The sequence below is a fragment of the Tigriopus californicus genome, chromosome 9 (assembly GCF_007210705.1).
Source record: "Tigriopus californicus strain San Diego chromosome 9, Tcal_SD_v2.1, whole genome shotgun sequence".
Classification (NCBI taxonomy): domain Eukaryota; kingdom Metazoa; phylum Arthropoda; class Copepoda; order Harpacticoida; family Harpacticidae; genus Tigriopus; species Tigriopus californicus.
The window spans coordinates 14,152,722-14,160,563 of record NC_081448.1 but is presented as its reverse complement, the minus strand read 5'-3'; positions in this window follow the sequence as shown (position 1 = coordinate 14,160,563).

Below are 7,842 nucleotides of genomic sequence, written 5' to 3'. Positions count from 1 at the left end.
TACACGCTCACACAGTCTGATCCAACAACTAATATGGCTACAACAGAATGACGTCGTTGTCCACACTAATGTGCGTTCTGTAGCATGTGCCAGATGTAAATCATAGAAATTCGGATGGACGGCTGTTTTCCATGTTACCATGGCCATGCTTTTTTGCTCTTATGGAAACTTGACACCTGGTCATCTGTAATGATTCTAAAAGGTTAGGAATGTTTTCTATTTATTAGGAAGCTCATTTTGAGACATCAACGAGATTGTAATGTTCAACTTTGTGTCAAGTATCTTTGCGTTCTTCCTGAAATCTGTACAAATTTGATCTGTCCAAATCTTATCCCATTGGGGTTTTTAGCATACTTTGCAGATGTTTAGGTCAGATTAGGCATTCCTTTGTTGTGTTATTCCAGCATTTCTTAGATGAATTCTGTTCTTTTTTCATGGAATATTGCAAGTAGACTTGGTTTTCGAAAAACCGACTTTCACTTGTAAGAAAATCGCCCTTGGCGAGTACTCAATGAAGAAGTTCGTGCTGGGGCTAAATCCATTGGCCCAAAACTACTGGGTAGGTACCTCATCGCCTTATTCGACTTTAAAATGAGATTCTTTAACATTACACGGTTTGTCACTTTTTGCACGGACTTCTAAAGATATGAATTGCGAACAGAAGCCAAAATTTCGCTCCTAATCCGTTCATCTGATTCCAAATAAGCACTTTATACGACCACAAGTTCTTGTTGAAAAGATGAACTCAGCCAAGTTTGAGACCAAAAATTTCAGCCCAAACCTATGCTTAGGGAACTCAGGAGACATGGTCAAAGTTATGTAGTAAACACTACATAAAATTCGAATTTTCTGCCTGCTCTTGGTCAGCTACATAAGCTTTTGACAACATAACTTTGAAACGATCCACTTTACAAGTAAATGATATAAAATTGACCTACCTTTAAGGCTAGCTGCAATACCGTATTGGTAGAGCATCCGCTTTCCAATTAGCGAATCCTGATTCGAACCCAGGCTAGTCGAGTCCAAGCTTCTGTGAGGTATCTAAATTACAGCATAAGTTTCTGCCTTAACAGCTTCAATGGGCGAACCTGCGGTCATTCCTGAGGGTGAGGTAATAATTAATGTTGCACGTTTGGTTGCGACAACGGAGCAGGAACATCCCTTAATTGGGCCACCCATCATCAGATGCAGGCAGAGCGAAAGTCATCTGACTCCGAACAAACAAACAGACCTACCTTTAATTGGAGAAGTGTACGTTTCTTATTTTATCATTTTAATTGGAAAAGTGGCTCAGAGTTGCTAAGACCAAGAGCAGACTTATTGGGCGGGAAGCTCGTTTGCAGTCAATATTTCTAGAAGTCCCTACTTTTTGCAATGATTTTTTACAATGTACCAACGACCCTTTTTTCAAACATTGATGAAATTTGTTAAACTTCAAGATCAAGATTAATTGAACTCGTGGTTAACAATTCCGACATCATAGTTGTGCAATACTTATTTTAAGTAAGGTCTAAGTGAAATCATAAACTTTGCTTGGCTTTTTATGCATATTTCAGAAAGGTGAAACCATGCTGTTACTGAGCTTTTATGGTTCGATTTTCCCGCCCAAAACTTAGTTTAGGACGCCGTTGATAGGGAGCGCACCAAAGCGGAAAGAGTAATGTTCGAAATCCACGACGCAAGAACAGATAATTCCTCCGACCGTGTTTACGTTTTTGGTGGCATCTCTGACCTGTATGATCGATAGTTCACGAAAATATGAGTGAATCATTAAGGATTTGTGTTGTTTGATTTCGGCCGCTACACATTCTATTTATTTTTGGGACATATTGCTATAAAGCATAATTGGAGCATTTTGTGGTCAATTCTGATGCAAAACACAACATTTGAAGTAGCGCTGAAATGATTCCAGATTCAAGTCCAAGTGCAATCGAGTCTTTTACTCGATTTGGGAGAAAGTGGCCGGACTCGAGTCTTTTAGACAGGACTCGATTCCGGGCTCGTAAAAAATGTTCGTTTTTTTTTCTTAGAATTTAGCAATGAATCTAGTTAAAGACTCGAGTCCAGATTCAGGGAGTCCGGCAAAAAGTCAAAAAATCTGAAGTCCGACTTTTGCCGGGCTCACCCCAACACTAATTTAAAGGGTAATATGTCACTCTGCTCGATGATTTTTTATCGAAATTTCAGTTGAAAACTAAAGTAGTGATGCTCACAACATACATTCATTACGCTTTCAACATTAGTATCCTCTATTGGCTTTCAGTGGATTAATATATCAATCAAAGCTACTTTTAATGATGCACGTTTGCCAAATCCTTGTTTAGTTTTAGCAAAGGAATAAAACAACAAGTAAAAGTCTTGGCATCTAAGCAATTTTTTTTGAAGTGTTGTGGGTACCACCGTGATCATGAAAACGAACTTTTCCATGAAAGGAGTTCAAAATTGACGACACAAAATTGAATTAAGTGATGTATTAAAAGCTATTTTGTAGTAGTTTTTTTTTACTCACAAAGTCATTTTAAATGACTCGTAAACGCTGAAGTTGCTCAAAACCTCTGAGCAAATTTTGAATTTACTCGAATCCGTGAGTCATCACTAGACTATTACCGTAATTGGAATATTGAATGGACCGGTGTAATGTCTTGCCCAGTCGGTTGGGTGAGGCTCAGATATCCTGTCCAAGCAGGAGCGCTTTGTCCATTTGCACGCGAACAAAGCGTTGTATTAAATTGAGGCAAAAAATCGATTTCAACTCATATGACGGCTGAAATGGCTTCAGTTTCGATTTAAAAACACATCTGGACATTGTTTTAACGGAAAATATGGCAGAGAGAGCCTGTATTTTGATTGCATAATTAAAGTCGAATAAAAATGGCATGGCTAAGGGTATCTTGCAGAGATTTTTTTTTCTTATTCAACTGATGTCTTAGGGAAGCATGCTCACCCGTTGAATTGAATTAAATGATAATCTGATTGGCAACTGTTATGCCAAAGAGGTTTAATTTTTGCCGATTTCATCCCCCAAAAACTTCTTGATTCAATTGCCCAAACGGATTTTCTCGTTTTTCTTTTTAAAAGTAAATATATCAAATTTTGTCTGTCACACAATTTAAAAAAGAAATGCTGGTAATGTCAGATCATGTCACTTAAAACACATAAGAAAAAACTTGAATTGAAAAACCCTTCAAGATATTAAAAAAAAATACATTGGCATACATGAGTTCGGTAGAAACTTTATGACGATCAAGAATAAGACTGAAAGTTAAATCTTTGATTATTTCAAAAAATTCATATTGATTGCTTAACAAATTGTGGTTTTCATAGCCCTAAATTGCGCTAAAAGTATGCAGATCTTTGGAATAATTCAACTGATATTATGTAAAGATTGGAGTTGTTCTGACATTTTGCAAGTATAAAAAACCAGTATTTTTGTTGTGTGGTATCAGCAAATCAGAATGCATTGCTTGGTACTTCAATCCAACATCTAAAGGGATTATGTTGAGGCTAAACTAATGAAAATTGAACGATTTGAACTCATATAACCCTACAATCCCTTGACAACAATCACTGCTGTACGGCCAAGGCGTATAACCCTACAATCCCTTGACAACAATCATGATAATATCTCTCTTCAACGAGCAACTAAATGCGCGCTTAACTATCTATTCACATTTTCCCAAAAATGTGTTTTCCATGTCTTCCTTTACAAGGTATATTTCATTTATATTGTGAGTTAGACCTGCATGATCTAAAATTGTAAGGTTTTGATTATCATCTTGTAAGCTGGATAATGCCAAAATGAATTTGGGCTTTTCCGTCGAAACTTGACTAGTTCATTTAAGCACCGTGGTTCGCCTTTTGACTCTTATTTCGAATTCGGTTTGGATGGAGTGAAGAACATTGTTGAATTGAATTTGGATTGGAACGGCAACCTTTCTGACTCAAGTTACTTTGACACTTTAGAGGCTCACTTGATTGAAAATTGTTCTAAACACAACTACCCTGGATCTTGTGTTTCAGAGCTCTTTAATGTTTTATTTTTCTCTAACGCAGAGAGTGTATTAGAGACGAGCTTATTGATCTGCAATCTGTACTTTGATATTTGAACTCTTTTTTGTCTAAACGTGCCAAAACATCCAACCGTTATTTTTCAAAGTTGAATCACTGAAATGCAAATGCAGGGGCAATTTTCACACTAACGCCGAGTTGAGCATTCCTATTTCTCGGATTCTGATTCATCACAGATTGGGCGAAGGTTTTTGCAAAGGATTTGGAGTACGAAAATTCAATTCAAATCGAATTGGGAACATGTTTCAAATTAAATGCACAGGTTTACCTTGCTGCGCCTAAAAAGCGTCTGCCAGAGTACAAAGATTGACATGGTTGGGCGAGATTTTTAACATGAAAAATAAGGATATCAGGGCCGCTATTTTCAACTCGTACTTGTGTCTTGAAGTCTTGCTTCAAGCACAAATCCCTACTTCAAGTGCAGCTTACAGAGGTGATATTCTTGATTCGAACTTCAGCTTTTGAGTTTGAAGTTCAAGTGCAGACTTGGAAAAGCGGTACTCTCGGCTCAAAGTCCAACTTACAAATGCAAACTTGGACGAGTCCTATTCCTAGTCACCCTTAATTCAACTGCCGAGTGCAATCCTCCAAGATTGATCGGACCAGTCTTGGGAATTGGGAATGACGTTATAAGAAGCTCTAATGAAAATGAAAGTTGGGTTAACATGAAATTGAACTCATTGGGAACTCTGACATGATTCAGGTTGACATGCAAGAAGGCATCTACGCTCAAAACGATTTATTCGACTGTTTTTCAAGTTTATGCTTGTCCCTGAATTTGGCCATCCTGTATGAAAATGAGGAATTTGTTCACGCTTTTGTCAAAATGCATGCACCAAATTCAGCTCGGCTAAGCACAACTTACATATTATATTCTCAATTTATTTAAATTCTTTTTCACCTAAGATGGTCACAGAGTTGCCAATGATGTTTATTTTGGCCTTCTGATGTGTCCTCTTCACTCAGGAAGTATTTATGTACAGGAAGTGTTGGTTGTACATGGTTAAATGTTCTTGGGAAAGAAAATGATTATTCACAAACTTGGGTATATGAATATGGCCTGAGAACCGGTTTCCTCCAAAATCTGCCTGTTTCGTACCACAGTAACTCTGAATATTTTTCCATAAAATATTCATGAGATATGGTATTAAGATCGTTAAGGTAAGTAAAACACTGTAATAACAAGTTATTGTAAAATGGTCCATCCAAAGTAATGTCGTTTGTAATGTCTGATTCCAAGAGAAGGAGGAATATTCACATTTCATGTAGTCGTTCCTAAACAACCTACAGCACCTCTTCTGGGTTCCCTAAGGCAGATTTTGGACCCAAATTTGACCAAGTTATTTTACATGGCCACATCATGTCCATATCAAATGTGGATTTTGGATCTGATGAAGGGTTTAGACAAAATGAAATGTTCTCTTCGGTGGTATGTCCATATCTCTGACAGTCCATGGACTATCCGACAGTAAGGGCTTATAAACACAACCGCTGAAGATCTTGTTGAGGGGATAATAACTCGGGGTCGGAAAGACAGTTGTTTTTTAGGTCAAATCAAGTTTTGGCCATTTCAGGAAGCAAAAAACACTTTTTCTCGACGCGAATCCTTATCACAAATTGACTTAAATCCAAGGATGTTGGGGGAGGTTGGATGGTTTTGGTCATGTTTTGGCAAATTCTAGGAGAACTGTATTACAAATGATAGCTTTAAGACACTACTTTACACTAACAACATAAATATTCATCTCTTTTTTGTAATGTTTTCACATCCAATGAGTTCCTTCATTTTGAACATCACTTTTTAAGAATGCATGTATTGATTGACATTGAAAGGTAATTAAAGACGTATTTTACTTTTTTCATGTAGTATATCTTCAGATTTATTTTGGCTGATTTTCATAGCCTAAAACCAAGTTCTTTTATCGAAAACCACAAACTCTAACAGCAATTCAAAGTCAGCTGAACAATTTCATGGGTTTTTAAGTCACATTTTGCGATATTGGTTCCTATTTTCTGGGCTCATATCTTCCATGAGGGTGAAGGGCCTTTGAGCATATGCCAAATGTTTTGGCGCATTTGCGGAAGGTGCCCAAAATATACTGGTATACAAAATCAGAATTATTTACTGTATATCAAATATTTGTAAAAATCTGATCCAACGAGAAGCAATCTCGCAATAAACATTTGAAAATATGCCCTAATTCCTCATCAATGAAAGTGTCGGTCATTATATAAACCGTTCATGTCCGGCGAAGTTAAAATTTTTCGAACCTAATCAAATTGAACATAATCCATTTTTTGGCCCCAACTCTCAATTTTGAAGGTATGGCACGAGAAAAGGACCAAATTTAAGAGTCATTTTTAAGCGAAGTACCTAGAAGGCTACGTCAACAAATTACCCTGTGAAGCGTACGTAGTGTTTAGGTTAACACGGTTAATAATTCACGTGGTTGAAAGCCGTTGCAGTTTGGCTCTCCCTTTTTCGTTTCCAACCCAGCCCAAAAGCATGTCATTAGGATAATATGTATAATCAAGGGGCGACAATCGCCTTTGAAGTACCCGATTATGGTACATTTCATAATGCACAAAGAGACAAGCTCAGGAACGGTCCACTCCGTAAGCGAGGGCCTGAGTTTAGCTTTCTCTATCCCACAGTGAATCCTGGTTTCCGTCATTTAGAACAAGAATGTGCTCTCTCATCAAGTTTTCCACGTCTTCCTAATCTCATCTAAGTTAGCTAACTAACCATCCATCATCCATCCCGGCTTTGAGGAGTACATACGTTCGAAATATGGTACAGTATGTTTCTATGTACGTACGGACGTACGTAATGCAACCACACTTTCAAGGAGAAGTTGCTCGAGGCCCCTCACACAAATGTTAAGGGTTGAGGAGAGATGATGATGATGATGATGATGATGATGATGATGATGATGACAATCTGAGGCTCTTTTCGTCGCACAAATAAGCTAGCTATTTTTATGAACTTGAGGGCCCTCAGAGCTGTTGCTATCTCAGTTTTTTCCCACCTAATTCCTCGTAATGCCAAATTAAATGAGCTCTTGTTTGGCCAAGAGGTTTGAAACAATAACTCAGCAAGGAGGGTTTGAGCCAATCTAAACCGCAAAGTAAAATAAAAAAGATCCTTTCTAGGAGATCTCGAACTGATTGGTATGATATTTTGCTCTCTCTTTCAAGTGACTTGATATTCCATTACCACTAAAAGGTCAAATGAGATACTAAGTAACTGTATATCAACCAACGTACACCAATTTTGTTTCAGCGAAGGTGTCGATTTTCTAGTGATAATGTTTATTTGACGACCACTTGGGTCTTTTCCATATGAATTAATCTATGAAGACAAATAGCCAGTTGCATATGAATACACGTAGACTATTGGAAGACTGGCCATTGAATTGATGTTGAGCAACAATGGGGTTTGGCGAGAAGCTTTCAGGCCTGGCCGATGTGATTGAACATAATACGGAGATGGAATCATCAAGTTGGAGGAATACGTAGGCATACGTTGTGGTTGGAAAGGCCTCGAGGCATTTGCCTCACGAACGTATGAGGACCTAGTATTTCCCCATCTTGCTCATACAGCCTCTCCCACAACGAATGAGGGACATTGCTTCAAGCTAGTTCGACCTTAATTGACCAACTCTGCTTTGTTACACTATTTGACGTCTAAAAAGTCAAGATTTGGGAGCACTTCTCGCGTTTTTTATCTTGTGATCAAAGGCAGGTTGGAGAATGAAAGAAACATGGATGCAA